At 46.5% G+C, this 23,524-nt stretch overlaps 1 long non-coding RNA gene across 1 annotated transcript in view; it reads left to right on the forward strand.

Annotated features, from left to right (window-relative positions):
• Positions 1 to 6,370: 6,370 nt before the first annotated feature.
• Positions 6,371 to 23,524, forward strand: part of LOC308473794 — a 150,713-nt gene continuing 133,559 nt past the window's right edge. The window contains exon 1 of the long non-coding RNA XR_013984328.1: positions 6,371 to 6,430. This is a non-coding gene — a long non-coding RNA (uncharacterized lncRNA). The remainder of the gene's footprint in view (positions 6,431 to 23,524) is intronic.

Here is a 23,524-nt window from a genome sequence, read left to right on the forward strand (position 1 = left end):
TAGCTAAAGTGGTGCTTCAGGTTAAGAACAATTTCAGGTTAAGAACGGACCTCTGGAACGAATTAAGTACTTAACCCGAGGTACCACTGTATTCCATTTGCTGGGATATCAGACAAAATCCACAATGCGCTAGGGAATCTGTTGGACTACAACTCCCATCTTCCCTGACCATTGTTGTTCCTAGTGTAAATAAGCAGTGACTTACTAGGCTGCCAAATACATAAGTTGGCCCTAGTGCTTCTTCTTGTTAGGGTTGCCAACTTACTAGAACCATGCTTAAAAGTACACGGTGCCTTTTAACTCTGGCAGGAGTCCAACAACACCCGCAGAGCCACAAGCTCCCCATCCCTGTGCCAGACAAATATTTAATAAAAGAAGTAAAGCTCTATCTTGTATGGCAGGGGGCAGTCAAACCTTTTTATATCTAAAGGTAAAGGTAAAGGGACCCCTGACCATTAGGTCCAGTTGTGACCAACTCTGGGGTTGCGGCGCTCATCTCGCTTTACTGGCCGAGGGAGCCGGCATACAGCTTCCGGGTCATGTGGCCAGCATGACTAAGCCGCTTCTGGCGAACCAGAGCAGCACACGGAAACACCGTCTACCTTCCCGCCGGAGCGGTACCTATTTATCTACTTGCACTTTGACGTGCTTTCAAACTCCTAGGTTGGCAGGAGCAGGGACCGAGCAACGGACGCTCACCCCGTCGCAGGGATTCGAACTGCCACCGTCTGATCGGCAAGTCCTAGGCTCTGTGGTTTAACCCACAGCGCCACTACCACCCACTAACGCATCTTTCTTGAAGGTAAAATTTCCTTACCGCCCACCAGTGCTCAATGGAAGGAGGATTTAGAATGTGCCATAGAACCCCCTACTGCCCACCTAGAATCCTGAAACGCCCGCTAGTGGACGGTAGGGACCAGGTCGACAACCCCCGTTGTATGGGGCTTGGTGGATCTGAATTGGACTGTGGGATCGAACGACAGTATTTAAGTTGGCTGGGAATTTGGCCTCGGTGGCTTAGTTTGCTGAGCTGGCAGAGAACACCCCATGCAATGACGGCAGAGCTCAGAGTTTGCCACCCCTCAGACCTTACACTTTCCCCGATTAGTAAAGAGAGTGTCCCGAGGATGTATGTAAGGTAAAGGGACCCCTGACCATTAGGTCCAGTCATGGCCGATTCTGGGGTTGCAGCGCTCATCTCGCTTTATTGGCTGAGGGAGCCGGTGTACAGCTTCCGGGTCATGTGGTCAGCATGACTAAGCCGCTTCTGGAGAACCAGAGCAGTGCACGGAAACGCCGTTTACCTTCCCGCCGGAGCGGTACCTGTTTATCTACCTGCACTTTGATGTGCTTTCGAACTGCTAGGTTGGCAGGAGCAGGACTGAGCAACGGGATCTCACCCTGTCGCAGGGATTCGAACCTCTGACCTTCTGATCGGCAAGTCCTAGGCTCTGTGGTTTAACCCACAGCACCACCCGCGTCCCTTTGGATGTATGTGGTTGCTTACTGAAAACAGGAAGGCATAGAGTTGGAGGAGATCCCTGATGACAAGATGAACATTTGAGAATCCTTTAAACAGAAGACCTTCCCCACTCCAAGCCTCCAGAAGTGGCGGGAGCTGAGGACAGCAGCTACAGATCGCCATGATGCTGCGAGTGAATGTGAGCAGCAGAAAGCCTGCAGGCAAAAGTCCCCACTTGCCAGACTTGGGCATTTGGCTGAAGGGAAACAAGATTATATGCTTTTATACTTGGCATCAACAATCCTATCTGTTGATCCCAGTTCCTGAAACCCCCCTGCCGTTCTTAAGACGGCTTTTTGGCTTGCAGCCTCCCCGGCTATTTTGATGTGCACCATTTGCCTGCGCCGTCTATAAAGGAACTGATTCTTGATGATTTATTCAAAGAGGCGAGGGGTGGGGGTGGGGAAATGAACACAAAATAAAGGAGTTGTTCTGAAGTGTCACTGTGTAATAAAATGTCCTTTAGGGAGTACTAATGAGCCTAGCCACACACAGCTGGAGGCAAGTGTTAAATAAGGACAGATCTATATACAGCCAAAGGAATCTGACATGAAACAGACCTGCACTTTCTTTCAAGCTGACACAAATGCTGCCAAGGCGCAGTTAGCAGAATCTTATAGCTGGGTCGCTAATAATATTTATTATCAGCACTTTTAAAGAGTGCAGCTCGGCTTGTAAGCCTCAGTTGCACGGAGCCTGCAATCCTATACCTACTTACTTGGGGAGGAAGCCGCATTGAACCCAATGGTTCTGAACAGATATCTGTAGTTTTATACTGCTAGGGTTCTGTCCATCTAAGACTCAAATTAATTGGATAGCCAGATTCTCCACCTAGCTGCATCCATAATTTTTCACCTCCCACCCAAAAAAGGTCAATTCTGCCTCAGTGAAATTTTATTTTTTGCTTACTAATAGAGCAAATCTAACCATGTCTCCTCAGAATTAAGGCTATTGAATTCCATGGGGCTTACTCCCAGGGAAGAAGGGTGCCCAATAGCTACCAGCCTCTGGGTGTTGTATAGAGAAATGCATATAAACAGTAAAACACAAAACCAACTACAGATATTAAAGAATTATAAAGTAGAGCTTAAGACCATCTCAACCAACACGACAATTGAATGACCATCAATGACCTAAAGCAGGGCTGGCAACTATTTTAATTTTTTATTAAATGTATATACCGCCCTTCATCAAGAGATTCTGGGGCATTTCACAGACTAAAATACAAGATTAAAACATAAGTAAATTATTAAGCCCAAACAACAAAATCATAACCCCCCTGGTTATTGGCCTGGTGATCTTCATCTTTTTTGGTTGTAAATCTTTTTGGATTGCCTTGGGCAAGTTAAAGCAACTACAGTGGTACCTCTAGATACGAACGGGATCCATTCTAGAGCCCCATTCGCATCTAGAAGCAAATGTAACAAGTGAAGGAACGTCTGCGCACTCTTTTTGCCGCTTCTGCGCATGCAGCAAAACGCGGAAGTAACGTGCTCCGTTACTTCCGGGTTGCTGTGGAGCGCAACTCGAATGTGCTCAACCTGAAGCGCATTCAACCTGAGGTATGACTGTAACAATTTTTTAGAAATAATGAAAAGCAATGACAAACATAGACAGCGTCTTAAAAAGCAGAGACATCACCTTGCCAGCAAAGGTCTGTATAGTAAAAGCTATGGTTTTCCCAGTAGTGATGTATGGAAGTGAGAGCTGGACCATAAAGAAGGCTGATCGCCGAAGAATTGATGCTATTGAATTATGGTGCTGGAGGAGACTCTGGAGAGTCCCATGGACTGCAAGAAGATCAAACCTCTCCATTCTGAAGGAAATCAGCCCTGAGTGCTCACCGGAAGGACAGATCGTAAAGCTGAGGCTCCAATACTTTGGCCACCTCATGAGAAGAGAAGACTCCCTGGAAAAGACCCTGATGTTGGGAAAGATGGAGGGCACAAGGAGAAGGGGACGACAGAGGATGAGATGGTTGGACAGTGTTCTTGAAGCTACCAGCATGAGTTTGACCAAGCCTCAGGAGGCAGTGGAAGACAGGAGTGCCTGGCGTGCTCTTGTCCATGGGGTCACGAAGAGTCGGACACGACTAAACAACTAAACAACAACAACAACAAAAATAATAATCTATCTCCCTGCCCCCCCGCCAACTTTGAGAGGTGGGCAAGGCAACCCACCTGTCAGTCACCTGACATCATGATCATGTGACTGACAGATGGGCAGTTCAGTCCCATGTCATCAAAGTTGACATGTAGAGTGGTGGGAGGGTCTGCTTTGACAGCATATTCCCAGTAGGATTGCACCCTATATACAACCCACCAGCTCTTAAGACTGCTTTAACAGTCAGTCCAACTTCACAGGGGACTCAGGGAATTGTTTCTCTGTTAGGGGAGCAGGGGTTTCCTAATAAACCTCAGCAGCCTTAAACTACAATTCCCAAGATTATTGCCCAGGAACCATGGCTGTTTAAAGTGGTATGATGCTGCTGTATGATGTATAGTGCAGACGAGGCCTTAGTTCAAAAGATGACAGACTTCTGAGAACCGTGGTTGCGTTTTCCTGTGAACCCTTTTTTGTCTTCTTAAGGAAAGCACATGTCCTGCTGACACTGTCTCATTCTATTCGCCCTTTACATTCCGACACAGCAACGCTGTCCCTGTAGATGCACATTTGAAATTCAGCTTGAGGATATTGGGAAACTCGGCTTCTGCGCACCAAGCCCAGAGGCTTAGCAGCTGTAACTCTGGGGCACTTGCTCTGAGTCATCTTGCTTTCCTCTTCAAGCACATTCGCACACTGCTTTGGGCCTGATGATCGCAGAACATTTGCCATTCCGAATACCCTGCTCTTTAAGAACAGGTGACGCCGTCGCTCTCGCATGCCTCTGCATCCTTGATATTCCCGAACATTAAATAAAAGCACTGATGCACAGCAGATGCCTTAGGATGTGACCCTTTTGCATGCCTTCTCCTCATGCATCCATCCTGTTCTCTTTCTGCAATAAATTTGCAGCTTTCCCCAGGGAAAAAACCAGCACGAGGCTAAGAAGGGGGGAAGATGGCAAAAAGTGAGGATGGTGGGACAGCCCCATTTGTCTTAACCGAATAAAATCTGCTGCACCCAAGATCTAGTCTGTTAGGTCCCTCAGTCATTTCCCATCGGATACAGTCCAGTTAGTTGCTCCCGCTTAAGCCCACTTTTACAAATCGTGCAAATGTCCCAGGAAACTGCATGCTACAGAACACCAAAAGGTCACTTCTTTGATGTGATTGAAATTTAGAACACCTGTTAGTCTGGAATAGGAATTTTGTTGTTGTTGTTTAGTCGTTTAGTCGTGTCCGACTCTTCGTGACCCCATGGACCAGAGCACGCCAGGCACTCCTGTCTTCCACTGCCTCCCGCAGTTTGGTCAAACTCATGCTGGTAGCTTCGAGAACACTGTCCAACCATCTCGTCCTCTGTCGTCCCCTTCTTCTTGTGCCCTCCATCTTTCCCAACATCAGGGGCTTTTCCAGGGAGTCTTCTCTTCTCATGAGGTGGCCAAAGTCTTGGAGCCTCAGCTTCAGGATCTGTCCTTCCAGTGAGCACTCAGGGCTGATTTCCTTAAGAATGGATAGGTTTGATCTTCTTGCAGTCCATGGGACTCTCAGGAGTCTCCTCCAGCACCAGAATTCAAAAGCACCAATTCTTCGGTGATCAGCCTTCTTTATGGTCCAGCTCCCACTTCCATACATCACTACTGGGAAAACCATAGCTTTAACTATACGGAGTTTTGTTAGTGGAGGGCAAAGGGAAATGCAGGGCAAAGCCATTTAAAAATAAAATTAAATTGCGTGCATATTCTTTCCAATCTAGATTTTACATGCAAATCAAGGACATAGGAACCATAGAAGCTAATTTAGAGGTCATCTGTGGAAGCGACTTAAGGCCGCAACCCAGGGAAAATGCAGAAGCACATCTTGTGTAGCATGTTCCAGATCAGCCATCCCCAACATGGTGCCCTCCAATTACTGCTGGACTTTTAACTTCCACCATCCCTGACCATTGCTGGGGCTGAAGGGAAATCGGGTCCAAAATGATCTGCAGAGCAGCAGGTTGGGGAATGCTGTTCTAGATTAACAAATCCATCATTGTAGCGACGACTTTGTTGTTGTTGTTTAGTCGTTTAGTCGTGTCCGACTCTTCGTGACCCCATGGACCAGAGCACTCCTGGCACTCCTGTCTTCCACTGCCTCCCGCAGTTTGGTCAGACTCATGCTGGTAGCTTTGAGAACACTATCCAACCATCTCGCCCTCTGTCATCCCCTTCTCCTTCTGCCCTCCATCTTTTCCAACATCAGGGTCTTTTCCAGGGAGTCTTCTCTTCTCATGAGGTGGCCAAAGTATTGGAGCCTCAGCTTCAGGATCTGTCCTTCCAGTGAGCACTCAGGGCTGATTTCCTTCAGAATGGATACATTTGATCTTCTTGCAGTCCATGGAACTCTCCAGAGTCTCCTCCAGCACCATAATTCAAAAGCATCAGTTCTTCGGCGATGACCTTAAATAGGCCAAATTTGTCAGACGCATCTGACAAACAAGGGCATGCAGCTTTGAACTCTTCTGCAAAACTGGAGATGTGGTAGCCGTGGCTTCTCTCAGTCATTCCCCCTTTTATCTAACTTCCAGATACACTTACAGCAGGGTGCATGTGGAGTCCTAATTGCTGCTACAAGCAGGAGAGGAAGTCAGATAAAAGGGCTGGACTTGCTCATCTCACGCTTCATTGAGGAGTTCAAAGGTACTAACACATATTTGCTCAGTTCCAACATGGAAACCATGTGGAGCCAGTGTGTTGTAGTGGCTAGAAGGGACGCGGGTGGCGCTGTGGTCTAAACCACTGAGCCTCTTGGGCTTGCTGATCAGAAGGTTGGCGGTTCAAATCCCCGTGAGCTCCTGTTGCTCTGTCCCAGCTCCTGCCAACCTAGCAGTTCAAAAGCACGTTAGTGCAAGAAGATAAATAGGAACTGCTGCGATGGGAAGGTAAACGGTGTTTCCATGCACTCTGATTTCCGCCAGGATGTTCTGTTGAGCCAGAAGCAGTTTAGTCTTGCTGGCCACGTGACCCGGAAAGCTGTCTGTGGACAAACGCCGGCTCCCTTGGCCTGAAGCGAGATGAGCGCCGCAACCCCATAGTCGCTTTTGACTGGACTTAACTGTCCAGGGGTCCTTTACCTTTATCTTAGTGGCTAGAGTGTTGGCTTAGGACATGGGAGAACAGGGTTCAATTCCCCCTGCTTGGCAGGGGGTTGGACTCGATGGCCCTTGTGGTCTCTTCCAACTCTATGATTCTATGATTCCCCACTCCGCTCTGATGTTCACTGACCAGCTGTCATTGGACTACAACTCCCATCATCCCTAGCCAGCAGGGATGTTCAGTGTTGCAGTCCAACAACAGCTGGAGACCAAGTTTGAGAAACACTGAGCTAGATAGACCAATGGCCTGCCTCATTAAAATAAGGCAGCTTCCTGCATCCTTACCGTGGGAGTTGCAGAGCAACATCTGGGGTGCACCAAATTGGAGAAGGCTGGCTTGGACAATGTGCATACACACAGCGCTAGTGGAGAATGGCGGATCATTCTCTAATGTTGTTGGGAGCTAGGAAAGGCCAAGAGACTGCATGACCGCCTCCTGTTTGTGTGTTGGGGCACTCCCTGTCTGAAACGTCTCCCTTCACAGCTCTGGTGCAACCAGAGACCTTCGCCCACTGTGCCATTCTGAAGCTGTCCAAGAATTTCCATGCTATACTCCTGTTATGTACTGAGTTGCATAGGATCCAAAATGCAGCAGTCTGATTGGTCCTAGAACAATAGGATTCAGAAGGCAGCAGTCTGATTGGTCCTAGAACAATGCAGCAGTCTGATTGGTCCGCTGGAGCCACCCAGTCCAGCTCCAGATGGAAGTGAATCCGCAACCTGATTGGCCTACAGAAGAATCCTGGAATTAGCCAATTATGTGCTGCCCATTGTGCAAATAATGTATATAAAGCAGATATTTTGGGGGAACATTCATTCCTCACTACTATGAGCTGAATAAAGAGCATGAAATCCACACTCGACTCTGAGTATATTTCAACTCCCCCCCCCCCCATTTTCTTTCCATGACAGTCCTTGTTAGCTTCAGTGGCTGTACTCCTAGCAAACCTCCCTGGAAGTTATCTTTGTCAGCTCTTTCATGTATGAAAACGTCTTTGTAGACCCTGCTGCAAATCTATATAGAGGGAGCCTCTGTTTTGTGACATTTCACCAGCTGGTAAGAAATAGAAAGGGGAGGGGGGCAGAGGGAAGCTTGGTGCTGGAGAGCCAGTATGGTGTAGTGGTTAAGAGCGGTAGCCTCGTAATCTGGGGAACCGGGTTCGCGCCTCCGCTCCTCCACATGCAGCTGCTGGGTGACCTTGGACCAGTCACACTTCTCTGAAGTCTCTCAGCCCCACTCACCTCACAGAGTGTTTGTTGTGGGGGAGGAAGGGAAAGGAGATTGTTAGCCGCTTTGAGATTCCTTAAAGGGAGTGAAAGGCGGGATATCAAATCCAAACTCTTCTTCTTCTTCTTCTAAGCCAAGCCAAGCCAAGCTAAGCATAGCCTGGATAATCTTTGCCTGCAGTTACCCTCTTGTGACACCACGAGACAAAACGACTCCGTTTGTTGGGGGTTTTGTGGCTGGCAAATGTAGGCAATGTGCAACTCATGTGATTCTCACAGAGAAGAAGTGAGTATGATGAGTGTGCAGAGTCTGAGAATGTTGCTGCCATTTGGATCCCAATGGGAAGGCAATAATAATAATAATAATAATAAGTTATTTCTTATATGCTAGGGACACGGGTGGCGCTGTGGGTTAAACCACAGAGCCTAGGGCTTGCCGATCAGAAGGTCAGCGGTTCGAATCCCCGTGACGGGGTGAGCTCCCGTTGTTTGGTCCCTGCTCCTGCCAACCTAGCAGTTCGAAAGCACAACAAAGTGCAAGTAGATAAATAGGTACTGCTCCAGAGGGAAGGTAAATGGTGTTTCCGTGCGTTGCTCTGGTTCGCCAGAAGTGGCTTAGTCATGCTGGCCACATGACCCGGAAGCTGTACGCCGGCTCCCTCGGCCAATAAAGCGAGATGAGCGCCGCAACCCCAGAGTTGTCCGTGACTGGACCTAATGGTCAGGGGTCCCTTTACCTTTACCTTAACTTATATGCTGCCCATCTGACTGGATTGCCCCAGCTACTCAGGGCTGCTTGCAGCAAATTAAAACATTAAATACAGTAAAACATCAAACAATAACAACTTCCCTATATTTCTGCTTATTATTATGTCTTATGAGTTGACAGGTGGGACCTCCAACAGAACATAGCAGTGTGAAATACCACTGATCAGAATACTTCGTTCCATTGCTCTTCCCTCCCAGTATTTTTGTGCCTTTCCACCTCCCTTTCTCTCCTCGGTCAGCCAGCCACCATCCCACGACCTCTGGGCACGCTAGTCCTCATTGGGATAATTATGAGCAGGAGCAGCTTCTGCTGAATAAATGGCAAGGATAGAAGAATAGAATTTTGGAGCTCAAGGGGACCGTGAAGGTCATTTAGAGCAACCCTTTGCTCAGAGCAAGGATCTTGCAATTATAGCACCCCAAACAAATAATAATAATAATAATAATAATAATAATAATAATAGTATTTTATTTATATCCCGCCCTCCCTAGCCGAAGCCGGGCTCAGAGCGGCTAACAACAATAAAAGTAACACAGTTTACATAAAATCACAATCAATTAATTGAAATGCATTCTAAAATCAATTCAAAATCAAATTAATGGCAACCATTGGGCTAGAGTTCTGTGAGGATTACTGAAGGAGGGGGTCAGACTGTGCCTTGGCCAAAGGCCTGGTGGAACGGCTCTGTCTTGCAGGCCCTATGGAAAGATGTCAAGTCCCGCAGGGCCCTGGTCTCTTGTGACAGAGCGTTCCACCAGATCGGGGCCACGGCCGAAAAAGCCCTGGCTCTGTCCAGTTTGAATACCCCCAGCTAAGGAGAGCCACCAGTTCTGGAGGGCAGTCAGTTCCATTGCTAAACAGATTTTCCTTCAAATATTTAGCCCAAAATCCGGTTCCCTGAAATTGCCAACCGTTCGTTCCAGTCCTGTCTTCTGGAGCAACAAGTAGGAGGTTGTCTCTTTCTCCTACAGTAGGGATGGGCAGAAGGCAGGAGAAGTCTCTGGGTGTTTGGCAAAGGGTTTCTGTCTTCCAGCTAACATCATCCTCACCTAAGCCCGCTTGCTGAAAAGGAAGGCTTGGGGGAAAACCAGGAGTGGATTTCTTGTCTGCAAGGACTTTTGAGCTTGGTTCCTTCAGATGCTGATCACAATTTCCTGGGCTGTATGTGTGCTCAGAGGCACGCTGTCCCTTAACTTCTTAGCATATGTTCACCCAGCAGAACTGGCATTTTGCACCTGACTCTGGCTGGTGGACCAGATCCTGTGAAGTTGAACTCTGTTCTACAGAGCAGCCCTTTGGGTACTTGGAACACACTTTTCAGAAGCCAACAAGCAGGTAAGCACCAGTATAGCTGCATGAAAATGAAACACAAGTGAGGCAGGCAGTGGAAGGGAAAATAAATATGGGAAGGAAAGAAGAATATTCGAATATTCTAGACATGGAGATAACAGAACTAGGGATTTTGCGGCATTACAGTTCTTGGTTGCAGACATGTTTAGCAACCCTTCCTAAAGGTTTGGTCATATTAGCCAAAAATTGGAAATCACAAGAAATACCAACAATAGAAGAATGGCAGATGAAGATGTTGGACTTTTTGGAGCTGGCTGACCTAACTGGAAGAATCCGCGACCAGAAAGAAGAGGAGACCCAAGAGGATTGGAAGAAATTCAAAGAATATTTAGCAAAATATTGTAATATAAGATAAACAGAAAATCCTTGGAAGTAACAAATAGGCTTAGGGGTAGAATAAGGATATGTGGTAGTAAATATGAAGGATTAGAATATTAATAAAGGAGAAGAGGTTAGTAAATGAAAGGAGTTAATATTATTAGAAATATGAATTTGGAGAACTGTTATACAGGTGGTATAATGAAATTCAGTTAGAGGGGATTTGAGGAAGTCAGTTATCAATATGACAAGTAGATATTTGAAGAAATAATTCTTCTTTTTTCTTTTTGTGTGTTTAGTTTATTGTAGGCTAATGTGTTTTTCTTTGTTGTGTCATTTTTGTGATAAATGTGGGAAATCAATAAAAAAAATTGGGGGAAAAAAAAAGATTTGTTCATAAGAGGAGAAGACCAGCCCAAGACATTTAGGCACCTGAGGCAAATCATAAAATGGCCCCCATCTCCCTGCTTGGGAAGAAGGGGTGAGTGAAGATCTTAATCAGGAATGGGGAGGGGGAATAAATACCTTCATTGGAATCTGTTGCCCTTGTGGATCCTGCCACCTGAAGCAGTTACCTCATGTTGTCTCATGGATGGGCCGGCTCTGGACCTAGAAATAAAGCTGTAATGTTGGAACTGGCCTGAGTGACTTTGCTCTTATTCTGAATTCAAACAATTGAAGTAGAAAACGGAATACAGACTTGTGGCATTTTTTAGCGGGAGGTGGGTGGGGTGGTGATCGGTAGCATCTTTGGAAAACCTCATCACATCCCGGCTGTTTTTGAGAAAGGGTATTTACGGCTGCCTGAAATGGATGCAACATGCCGCAGATTCCAGCAGAGTCAAGAGTTCAAGCTTTTGATCTCCACCTGAGCTGGAAACAAAACGTGTAGGAACTTTCAACAGCAAAGCCCACCAGCCTTTCACTTGTGCATCCGCAGCATCTTTTCAGCCCTGTGTCAAGCCGAGGTTGCTCTAGGTTTACTGTATTCAGAGCCAGTGTGGTGTAGTGGTTAAGAGCAGTAGACTCGTAATCTGGTGAACTGGGTCCGCTTCCCCGTTCCTCCACATGTAGCTGCTGGGTGACCTTGGGCCAGTCACACTTCTCTGAAGTCTCTCAGCCCCACTCACCTCACAGAGTGTTTGTTGTGGGGAAGGAAGGGAAAGGAGAATGTTAGCCGCTTTGAGACTCCTTCAGGTAGTGATAAAGCGGGATATCAAATCCAAACTCCTCCTCCTCCTCCTCCTCCTCCTCCTCCTCTTCTTCTTCTTCTTTGGCACCCTGCATTGCCCTGCCTTCTGAAACAGAGTATGCTTCAGAGTCTGACAACACCAAAGTGACCCTTTCCACTTTAATAATGTCTATCCCAAACACAAGGGAGCAAGCAAGCAGGCAATGGTGACAGTGGCAACAAGGGGGCCTGCTAAAGGCGAGAGACCAATTGAGGAGATCTTTCACAAGCCTCAAAATCTGGAGACACTACCTGAGTCCCTGTACTGTGTACTTTGGCTCACACAAATGGTTTGTCCTAGGTTTTAGGGCATAGGTTTTGACCTTTCTGAGCCCTTGTATGATTTCATAGAATCATAGTGGCACTCCTGTGAAGACAAATTCATAGAATCATAGAGTTGTAGAGTTGGAAGGGACCCCAAGGGTCATCTAGTCGAACCCTCTGCAATGCAGGAATCTCAGCTAAAGCCTCTGTGACATATAATATCCCAAGGGAGACCATTCCACAGTCCAAAAGCTCTTAACTACCCAAAAGATCTTCCTGATGTTTAGTCAGAATTTCCTTCCTTGTAACTTGAATTCGGGATGTGGGTGGCACTGTGGGTTAAACCACAGAGCCTAGAACTTGCCGATCAGAAGGTCAGCGGTTTGAATCCCCGCAACGGGGTGAGCTCCCGTTGCTCAGTCCCAGCTCCTGCCAACCTAGCAGTTCGAAAGCATGTCAAAGTGCAAGTAAATAAATAGGTACCACTCCAGCAGGGAAGGTAAACGGCGTTTCCATTCACCAGCTCTGGTTCACCAGAAGCGGCTTAGTCATGCTGGCCAAATGACCCGGAAGCTGTACGCCGGCTCCCTCGGCCAATAAAGCGAGATGAGCGCCGCAACCCCAGAGTCGGCCACGACTGGACCTAATGGTCAGGGGTCCCTTTACCTTTACCTTTTAACTTGAAGTCATTGCCTCGAGTCCTACCCTCAAGAGCAGCAAAAAACAAGCTTGCTCCATATTCCACGGGACAGCCCTTTAGTTATTTGAAGATGGCTATCCTATCTCTTCTCAGTCTCCTCTTTTTTCCAGGCTAAACATACCCAGTTCCTTCAGCCTTTCCGCCTAAGGCCTATTGTAAGCTGCCCTCAGTCCTATGGGTAACACGTCCCTGCTTAGATTGCCAGGGAGTGATGCTGTGAGTACGCTGTGATAAAATAACAGAGGGAAGAAAATGTTTGCTTTTCCTACAGCTGAAGCTTTCTATTTTGCACAGCAACCCTCTTCCTTCCCCGAATTACTGACAGTGGAACCCTGTACATATTGACTCAGAAAGAAGCCACATTGAGTTCAATGGAAATTAATTCCAGGTAAGCACATCTAGGATGTCTGAAGCCTAAATGGAATTGCAAAGGAACTGCTGCAGAACAGAGATGACTTTGCTGCATTTCACAGACAGGGGTAAGTGTTTCAGGTCCACCCCCTCCTCCTCTGTTTTCCCTGCATTCCTTATAGATGAAAGGAGCTATCTGGTAAATTATTTAATACTTTTATAAAAATTAATAGACCTTGCTTCATAGATCTGAATTATTATTTCAATAAGCCCCAGCACGAAAGAGAGAGAGAGAGAGAAAGATCCTGCCCTTGCAAATTCATTTCAACTTTTGGTTTGCGACATTCACCACCTGAAAGCTCCAGTTTAGATGTCTGGAATGAACTCAGGTAGGGTTGAAGTTTGGGCCGGTTGCATAATTTATTTATTTCTTTAGATTAGGATAGGGTTACCAGGTTTTTTTCAAAGAATCTGGGGACACTTCTTTTTTTTTTTTTTTGAAAAGAGGAAAAAAAGTTATTAAAAAAAGTTATTTTTTAAAAATTAAGAAGTAATAGCTTCTCTTCTGTGGTCTCCTCTGTCACGCAGCCTTCCTCTGGGCTCCGGCCTGCTCTCTTGGAGCGCTAGCTGCCATGGAGTAGGCTTGGCTTGGCTCGGGCCTGGGCTCAGCTACATGTCCTTGCCTTCCCGGTGCTCTCCTACCTCTCTTCCTCAGCGGCGGCAGTGGCGCGGCAAGGTCGGGCTCCCCTCTTTTTTCTCCTTCCCCTTTCTCTCTCTTTCTTCTCCTTCTCCTCTCCTCCTTCTCCCTGCATTGGCTCCTGGGTTTTCCTGGCCCCGGAGCACCATTGGGCAGTCGGCCAAGTGGCCACGCACTCTCACTCCCGGCTCGATTTGGGTTGCGGGGCGGGGGTCAGCAGTTCCCCCAGTTGACGTTCTGGGTGTCCCCGGTTCCCCCTCGGCGGTGGTGGTGGCAGTCTCAGCAGCCCAGAGCCATCCTGGTAGCGCAGTTGGCTCTGGATGGCTTCAGGAGCTGCTCGCTGCCATGGCACCCTCCAGTTTGCCTCACCAGAAGTCCCCATATGATGTGTTTTGTGCCATTGAACCAATCACGCAACCTGCATTCCCTACTAATCAATCTACAACACTTAAAATATAAATCCAGGGACATTAAATGAAATCTGGGGACATTCTGGGGACGGATTTTGTCCAAGGACAGATTTGTAAATCCGGGGACTGTCCCCGGGAAACGGGGACGTCTGGTAACCATAGATTAGGAGGTTGGGTGGGCGGGGAGTCGAGATTGGCAGGCCCTGTAAAGCTTTGTAAGGTTCCGCATCTCTCATAATTCATATGGTGATTCAATACAATTTGATGCAATTGCTAAGTGACCCCCACCCACGCAGAAGTCATCATTTCTTGCAGATTGTAAAAGGCTCCAGTCACAGTTTCTGATCCATGCACAGGCAGGAGATATTTGACTAACCAACTCTCATTTATCTCTCTGTTCACATGTAATTGGATTCTGGGCAGCTTGCATTCTACACTGACACAAGGTGGGGAGGGTTTTTTTCTTCTTCAAATAACCCCCCTCATACATTTAATGGATATGTGAGAGGACAGCATGAGAATGAGCCCGATAGTCATGCGCCTTGCAAACTAACATGCCTGGTGGCCTTGTCCCTAGTAGCTATGCCTTCAGGGTTAGTGAGGAGAAATTGGCCCCTGAACCCCAGTTGCAGGCCTTGTCCAATCAAGGTTCCTCCAAAAGCGCTGTGGTCTAAACCACTGAGCCTCTTGGGCTTGCAGATGAGAAGGTCGGCGGTTCGAAACACCGCGATGATGGTGTGAGCTCCCATTGCTCTGCCCCAGCTCCTGCCAACCTAGCAGTTCGAAAGCACACCAGTGCAAGTAGATAAATAGGTACCACTGTGGCGGGAAGGTAAACACCGTTTCCATGCACTCTGTCACAATGTTCCATTGCATCAGAAGTGGTTTAGTCATGCTGGCAACATGACCCGGAAAGCTGTCTGTGGACAAACACCGGCTCCCTCGGCCTGAAAGCAAAATGAGTTTTGCCACCCTATAGTTGCCTTTGACTGGACTTAACCATCTAGGGGTCCTTTACCTTACCTTTTTACCTCCTCCAAAGGTGGAGGAGACCCTACAGGTGTGCAGCTGTATGTGCACACAGCCCCTTTCTCACTCATGTCAAATGCCCTGTTGCTGGGGGTGCAGTCAGCAGGGCATGATCCTGCAACCCTCTCAGGCATTAGAGAGTGGGCATGCAAGGTGAAGAAGGAACTAAATAGGGCAGGGGGAGGTCGGTTTAAGAAGCCTGACTGGGTGGGAGAGCCCCTGTGCCTCCCTGTAACCCCTCCCCTAGGAGAAACCACACGAGGCTTTTCTAAAAGGGTGTGTGAGTGTGTCTGACAAATCCCGTCTCGCTCTCAAGAAGCTCTGTGCACAGGTGACATGAATGCAGGCCCAGAGGCATGTTCCTGTCTGCATCACACGGCTCATCTGGGCCATGTGGAACTGGCTGGATACATATTTTAATGCCAATGGGAATGTATATCCTCATTAGGGGCTACTGGTTGTGACAAGTTAATACCCTCTGCTGCAGCTGAACTGGACCGATGTGCTGCCAGTTTGAAGCTAGTAAGCACCTCCTCACTGACGTATAATCTGATGCATCTTTTGCAAAGGCAAGTTCCCAGTCCTTGGAGGATTCTGCCTATGTGGAAAATTATGCTCACGAGTCGTGCTCTCGGGGGAGGCATTCGCCGCGGTAATGTGTGATTTCCTCGCAAAATGGCAGTTTTGAGAGCTTGACTCAGTCTGGGGGCCCCCACATGTGTTTCTGGGTTTTTTTTTTGTTTTGTTTTTTTTAATGATTCTTTGTTCCAGGCAAATTGTTCCGTTCTCCTGCCGGCTGGTTTAATGTCCTGAAGTTGCTGTTTACAAAAAGCAAATGTTTCACTGTTAGCTAATCCAGCTTGTTTGCAGAAGCCCTTAAGGCTAATTTTAATTGCCAGTAAATGATTCTTAACTATATAAATTAGAGCAAGTCAAGGCTGAGAGCATTTTTGATATTTTGCACCATAACAAGGAGTTAGGAAACGAATTAGCCTCAAATTGAAAGGGGGAAAGTTTCAGTCTGAATTTGGGCAAATTTGAGACATCATCAAGTAAAGATAATCGCTCTGCAGAATAACAATGAGGATCTAGTTTATCGCGTTTGCACGGGGAATTTTTAATATGCCATTAGCAGATCTGACTGCCTCGAATTTCAGAAGACAACTCAATAAGAAAGTTAATGAAGAAAAGGGAATTCAGCCAGACTTAAGTGCCTTTCGACAATGGTTGCTAAAAGGAGTTAAAAAGTTGTTTCAAGAACGTGGGATTCCCAGGCCTTCTTTAAAACATGGGTGGAGAATCTGTGGTCTTTGAGATATATTGTGGGACTACAGCTTCCAGCTGCTTTGCACAGCATGGCCAATGGTCAAGGATAATGGGAACTGTATTCCATTGAGATCTAGAGGGCCCAGGTTCATAGAATCATAGAATCATAGAGTTGGAAGAGACCACAAGGGCCATCGAGTCCAACCCCCTGCCAAGCAGGAAACACCATCAGAGCACTCCTGACATACGGTTGTCAAGCCTCTGCTTAAAGACCTCCAAAGAAGGGGACTCCACCACACTCCTTGGCAGTAAATTCCACTGTCGAACAGCTCTTACTGTCAGGAAGTTCTTCCTAATGTTTAGGTGGAATCTTCTTTCTTGTACTTTGGATCCATTGCTCCGTGTCCGCTTCTCTGGAGCAGCAGAAAACAACCTTTCTCCCTCCTCTATGTGACATCCTTTTATATTTTTGAACATGGCTATCATATCACCCCTTAACCTCCTCTTCTCCAGGCTAAACATGCCCAGCTCCCTTAGCCGTTCCTCATAAGGCATCATTTCCAGGCCTTTGACCATTTTGGTTGCCCTCCTCTGGACACGTTCCAGTTTGTCAGTGTCCTTCTTGAACTGTGGTGCCCAGAACTGGACACAGTACTCCAGGTGAGGTCTGACCAGAGCAGAATACAGTGGCACTACAGGTACAGGTTCCCCTCTCTTAAAAACTCTGAGGCAGAAGAAGATGAAACTGTCAGGGACCAGGAGCAGGTGATGAAGTGGAAGACTTCAAAACAGAAGGGGTAGATCTGTCAGGGCCCACACCAGAAGCACTGAAACCTATTGGGCCTGTAGGGCCAATGTCTCCGCAGCTGGAGAATGTGGCATCTTCAGAATTGAAGGACTCCTTGGATGACTCAGTGCCATCAGAAACTATCCTGCTCCAATGTAGTAAGAGACTAATTGAGAGGGCTGGGCTCAGTGGTGTCTAGAGTCCACTGGGATTGGTAGGGTGTAAACTAGAAGGCCAATAATAGGTGGAGACAGAGATAATGGCGGGTGCAACCATAGCCAATGACAGGCAAAGCAAAGTCTAGCTTTGTCCCCGTCGTCCTCTTTGCTGAGTTCTGCAAGGGGAACAGCTGGACCAGTCTTTCTCAACCTCAGGTCCCCAGGTGTTCTTGGACTATGACTCCCATCATCTCTGACTGCTAGTCCTGCTATCTGGAGATTATTATTTTTTTTAAATGATATTTATTGAGAATTTTAAGGTTACAAAGAAATAAGAAGGAAAAACCAAGAGAAAAAGAAAGGAAAGAGAAAAGTAGATAAAAGTAACAATTAAACAATACAAATCAATAAAAACCAAAGTCAAAAACAAAAAACAAAACACACAATACATCAAAATCAAAAAGCAAAAATAAACAAAAAATTTAAAAATAAATCCAATATTCCCAGATCCTTAACTGTCATTACCTTATTTCATCGACCTCCTCACACCTCCCTTTTTTGTATTCTAGTTATTAATTATCTCAGCAAATCCTTTCCATCTTTCACAATGTTCTGTCATTAAATTACCTTAATCTATTTTAACCTTATCTTACCATAAAAAGTCCTAAAACTTAAAACTTAAATCTTATTTATACCAAATTCTCTTAACCATTACATATTCTTACATAATTCTTTTTAACATTTCTGCTAAAGCCCAATAATTTCATTCCAACATTTTTCTAATACTCATTAATTTTAAAACTTTCTTCCAATCTTCATCCATCGTCTCTTCTTCCTGGTCTCGGGTTTTGTCAGTCCTTTCTATCCCATCCATCTAGTCCATCAGCCTGGTGACCTTATGTCCGAGGCTCTTAAGTCTCTTCCATGTCCCTTCCGCAGGTCTTCTTCATATTTATACCTGTACTTTACTTTGTCTTCTGCTCCTTTCACTCGGGGAGACTCCAGCTTGACATTATTTTTGTCCCTTCTCGACAGGTCAGCCCCTTTTCCATAGTCAACACCAAAATCCATGTGGTATTTGAAGGCATGTTTCAAGGCCCCTCCAAAGTTAAGGGCCCCCACAACTCCAAGCTCCCCCCAGCCCAAAGCCAGACTTGAAAAATCAAAACATCCCTGCATAGGGTGGGGGGTCCATCCAGCCCCCCATCTCCAAGCCAAACAGAACTCCATCTCTCCAAATCTGACTTTTTCCAGGTTCATTCATCAAATCCAACAGCTCATGTTCCTGCTGGGCCACAGCTCCCTCCATCTCTGCCACCCGGGGTCCAGCAACAGCCTCCTCCTTCATCTCATCTGACAAAGCACATTCCTGGATTAATTCCTGAGTGGGTTCTATATAGGTACCCACTGTCTGTCCAAAATTTCCGATCGCAACAGTCATCAAATCCATCTTCTCATGTAACTGTTCCAATAAAGCACTTGTCTTGCAAAAGGCAAGCACCAGAGCCTCCGAGTACATTCTTGTTCAAGGTCGAAGTCTGGTCCCACGATCTTAATCTATTACAGCTGCAAAGCTCCCCAGTTCGGTTTTAATAACAGTTTCACAAGCTCCCTCTAGGGGAAACAATTTCTTTTTGTATCCATCCTCTTTTTTTTTTTTTTAAAGCAGATCTAGCAACAAAGTTTTCCTTTTTCGGATATTTTGTCAATATTTTGTTCCTTTTAAATGCGAAGGGGAACAATGGAATCAGTATGTTTCTCTTCTTTTAACTATCTGTCAAAAACTTTTGTCCATAGTCAATGAACTTCTCCAGAACGTCTGTCCTGACACCCCGCTCCCAGGTTCAAGACGGTGGAAAATTGCCTTTCTTTACTCTCTCTTCTGCAGGTTTAAACAGTCTAAAAAAAAAGGTACCCCCCCTCTTCTCCTGCTTCCAAGGGGGGGTTCAGTAATTTTAAATGATGAAATTTTGGTCCTTTACAGACGACTTTCTAAACTCTGGCTTGCCGTGTCTTTGCTTCAATCTATCTACAAAAAGCGGAAGGCGGACTTCCTGTTTAGACCTTCTCGCTTCAGTGCCAAATTAAAAAAATTCTTAATCCAATTTTCCGTTCTACTCACGGGCAGTTGTTTAAAATCCAATTGTCCACAGGAAAAAGTCAGCGCTCTCCGGCAACAGCAATGCGGCTTCACTCCGTGAAAGAAGCAGTCGATTCAAAGCACCGCGCCACTCACCCCACGTCGCTCCGGATCCCCAAAAACCGGGTTTCCCCGCAAGTAGGGGGGGCGCAAAGGTGCCAGCCGAATCCCACGTCCACAGGCTTCTCCCGCCTGTGGTTTTTGATGGGTCTCCGCCTCACCGTGGCGGTTCAGACACTGTTTTCCACGGAGCGGATTCCTCCCGATCGGAGGAAATCCGCCATTGCCAGAGGCGCCAACCCGGAAGTCCCTGCTATCTGGAGATGTTGGGATGACTGCAGTCCAACAACATTTGGGGACCCAAGGCTGAGAAAGGCTGGCCCAGAGGAAGTAAGAGGAAGCTGACAGCCAGGACAACCCCCTGGACTGGTTGTAGGTAAGAAAATTTGGTGAGGGTTAGCTGAGCTTGGCAGGACAGTGCCCCACTTGTCCTAATGAACTGGGCACCTTAAAGCAAACCAGCACCTTCCAGTACAGGCAGGGTTCAGAATTAGGAAGCAGATGCTCTACTGTATAGGGCTAAGGCTCAGTTTGTTCATTGCTGAAGCATCATAGAAGTTGTGTATACAGAGCACATCCTGACCCCTTTCTCTGTGTAGCCGTGCCTTACCTTACTCTACTTGGTATCTAGCCTGAGTTCTGCCTCACCTCAGCACAGAGCACACCAAAGGCCATGATTCTTCTGCCACTCCACTGACCCCATTACTCTACCTCAGCTCATGTCTGAGGATTCTGGTTTTGCTTCACAGTAGGCTGGACTACACCTTCTTCCAAGTATCTTTGAACTGTTAAATGGACAGGTAGCATCTCTAGGTGTCACCACTTGGCAGCCTACAAGGAGGTCTGCAGCTGCTCGGATTTGTACTGGGAGCTGTCTTAAACCAAAGTACCTTAGAGCTGCCAAAGTACCTCAGACATTACACTTCCCCCCTAAAATGAGGTAATATTCATGTTGGAAAAATGTATTTTATGGCAAAGCACAATGAACGGCGTGAGTCTATTTCATGGCCCAAGAACCCAGACTGAGCAGCTGCTACAAGGTAAACTCATATCCTACTTTGCACATTTTGGCAAGCACTGAAAATCTCCATGTAGGAAAACCATAATGGGCGAAGAGCTTTTTAAGCAGGATATTAATCATCCTTCTGGTGTGGCTATTCATTTGGAGCAGTTGTGTACATCGCTGCGTTTATTTCCACGCATACTTGGTTGCTCCCTCCTTTCAGGAGATTGCCAATCAATCATGTTGCAGAATCTGTGGCCATATGTGCCTGTCAGTTGCAGAAGTTACAGCACATCTGAGTGATGGAACGGTAAAAGTCCTTCCTGATGCCTCTCTGCTTGCTTTGCTTCTCTTGTGTTGCTCTTGTGTTGCTTTTGAAAATGAGACCGGTGCTTGGTCCAAACTATCCAGTCCCAGCAGCTTGGAAAGTGGTGTGTGTGTGTGTGTGTGTGTGTGTGTGTGTTGGGAAGCTGATCTCAGACAACTGAGGAGGTGGAGGTCAAGTACAGCTTGTAAGTAGTTTACCTCATGGGAAAGATGTTCTCCTAGAGACAGTTATCATGAAAAGAGATGGGGATGGATCTGCAGGACCACGGACAGCTCCCCACAGCAGACCAATGAGCCAGACAGAGCCCTTATATTCAGACTGGCCTTCTTCCCTGCCTCAAACTCCACCTTATCAATGAGAAGTTAGAACTTTTAGGAGGGTGAAATCCCCAAAAAGGGATGTTACTTTTTTTCTGTATGCCACAACAGCTGCGAGAATATTGTTAGCGAAGAATTGGAAGAAACAAGATTTACCAACTATCGAAGAATGGCAGATGAAGATGGTGGACTATATGGAACTTGCCAAACTGACCGGGAGACTCCGAGACCAGAGAGAAGAGATGGTGGAAGAAGACTGGAAGAAGTTTAAGGAATATTTGAAAAAAATATGTTAATATTTAAATCTTAGAATAGCTTTGGAAGTGGAGATAGGCTGTAGGGTTAGAAGTAGAAGATAGGGTATTTTAAAATAGTATTATTTGTAAGTGATAAAATGTGAAGTTATTTTAAGTGTGATTAAAAAAAAAAGATGGTTAGAAATTATGATATATGTAAACTGCTAAAGATGAAGTAAAATGAAAATCAGATAGGTGGGACTTGGGGAAGCCCACTTAACAATGTTTAGAAAAATAAGGATATGATGAGAATTTGTTCGTATTGTGTTTTTTTTTCTGTTTGTGTTTTTTATTTGTGTTATAAAATAAATAATTTTTTTGGGGGGTGGAAAAAGAGAACTTGGAACTTTTAAAGGGATAGTATACCAGAATAGAGACTCACACTTCACTATTATCTGGTGTCTTCCTGATGGGGCTGTTGGAAACCTTAACAATCTAAGCCAGTGTTTCCCAAACTTAGGTCTACAGCTGTTTTTGGACTACAACTCCCATCATCCCTAGCTACCAGGACCAGTGGTCAGCGATGATGCAAGATGTAGTCTGAAAACAGCTGGAGACCCAAGTTTGGGAAACTCTGATCTAAGCCAAGCTATATACAATTGATGTCACGTAACATGCCAGGTTTGGGGCAGGTGGGTATGGTTTGGAGAAACCAGACTTGTGGGCCAAATTAGGACTCATGCCAGGCCTAATTAGGCCTGTGGAGTGGAGGTTCCCCACTGCTGTTCCAGAGAAGAGGTGGAGGAACCATTTTTCAGGCTGCGGGCACCCACTTGCCAGTAGTGGACAAAGGAAAAGGAAAAGGACCCTGTGGCGATCACACAGGGTCCCCGGACATTTCACCGTCTATTGATCCCTGTGCCACCACTTTATTTCTCGCTGCCACCACCCAGGCCCTACCTGGTACAATACTGAGTCCAGTCAGGGTTAAATTGGAACATAAACTTCTGTTTATTTATTGCAGTTTAAGAAGCGTGTGGTTTCATAAACGGTATCGGTCAATTACAATCACGGGGTGCCTATCCAGACCTATAACTTCCTCTACCTGCTCTCACTCACTAAACCACCTCTCAGATATTTACTTGTCTTCCTAGCCCCTAACTGTACCTGACTCAGCTTATTTCGCTACACTAACTCAACCTACCCCCAGACTCTATCCCAATTCACTCCCCCTCCAACCAACCACCCAACTCCCAACAAACTCCTCCCTTCGCCCCTCCCAGAGCTGGTTTTATAGTCCCTCTGACTCCACCCCCTGCCTTCTGATTGAGTAACCTGTTTAACTATTTCACCTCCAGCACTCTCATATATTAACGTCACAGACCCCTGACAGTTAAGTCCAGTTGCGAATGACTCTGGGGTTGCGGCGCTCATCTCGCTTTACTGGCTGGAGTGGTACCTATTTATCTACTTGCACTTTGACGTGCTTTCGAACTGCTAGGTTGGCAGGAGCTGGGACAGAGCAACTGGAGCTCACCCCGTCACGGGGATTCAAACTGCCGACCTTCTGATCGGCAAGCCCTAGGCTCAGTGGTTTAGACCACAGTGCCACCCACGTCCCAGTAGTGGACAAGGCAAAAGAGGGTGAAGCAATAAATACACATACACATCTCTCTTTATCCCTTATCCTCTATCCAGTAAGCCAAGAAGCATGATCAGAGTTCAAGGACAAATTCCAGCCAGGCAGAAACAAGAGGTGTGAAGTATCAGTGAGGGGTGTGGCCTGGGGCAAATTCCAAGGGCCAACTAGAGACCCCTGGAGGGCCACATTTGGTCCCTGGGCTTGAGGTTTGCTTGAAGCTTTGCACCACAAATGGCTATAGAACAAGTGCTGTTTATAAAATAGGATTGATTGGAGCCCCAGAAGAAAGGGTGGTGGGACCATCATCTCACTGAAATGGCTGATGAAAGATGAGCTTTCCTCATCCGAGTCCCAGGAGCCTCTCCTGACTATCAGGCTACCAGTTACTTGTGGATTAAGTCTAGTGTCTTGATTGAGCTATTGTGGAGGTAAAGTCACATGCTCCACATTGGAAGTCAATATTGCCTGGACTTCTGGTGAGGCT

The sequence above is a fragment of the Podarcis pityusensis genome (genome assembly GCF_964106645.2).
Source record: "Podarcis pityusensis genome assembly, chromosome: 3".
Classification (NCBI taxonomy): Eukaryota; Metazoa; Chordata; class Lepidosauria; order Squamata; family Lacertidae; genus Podarcis; species Podarcis pityusensis.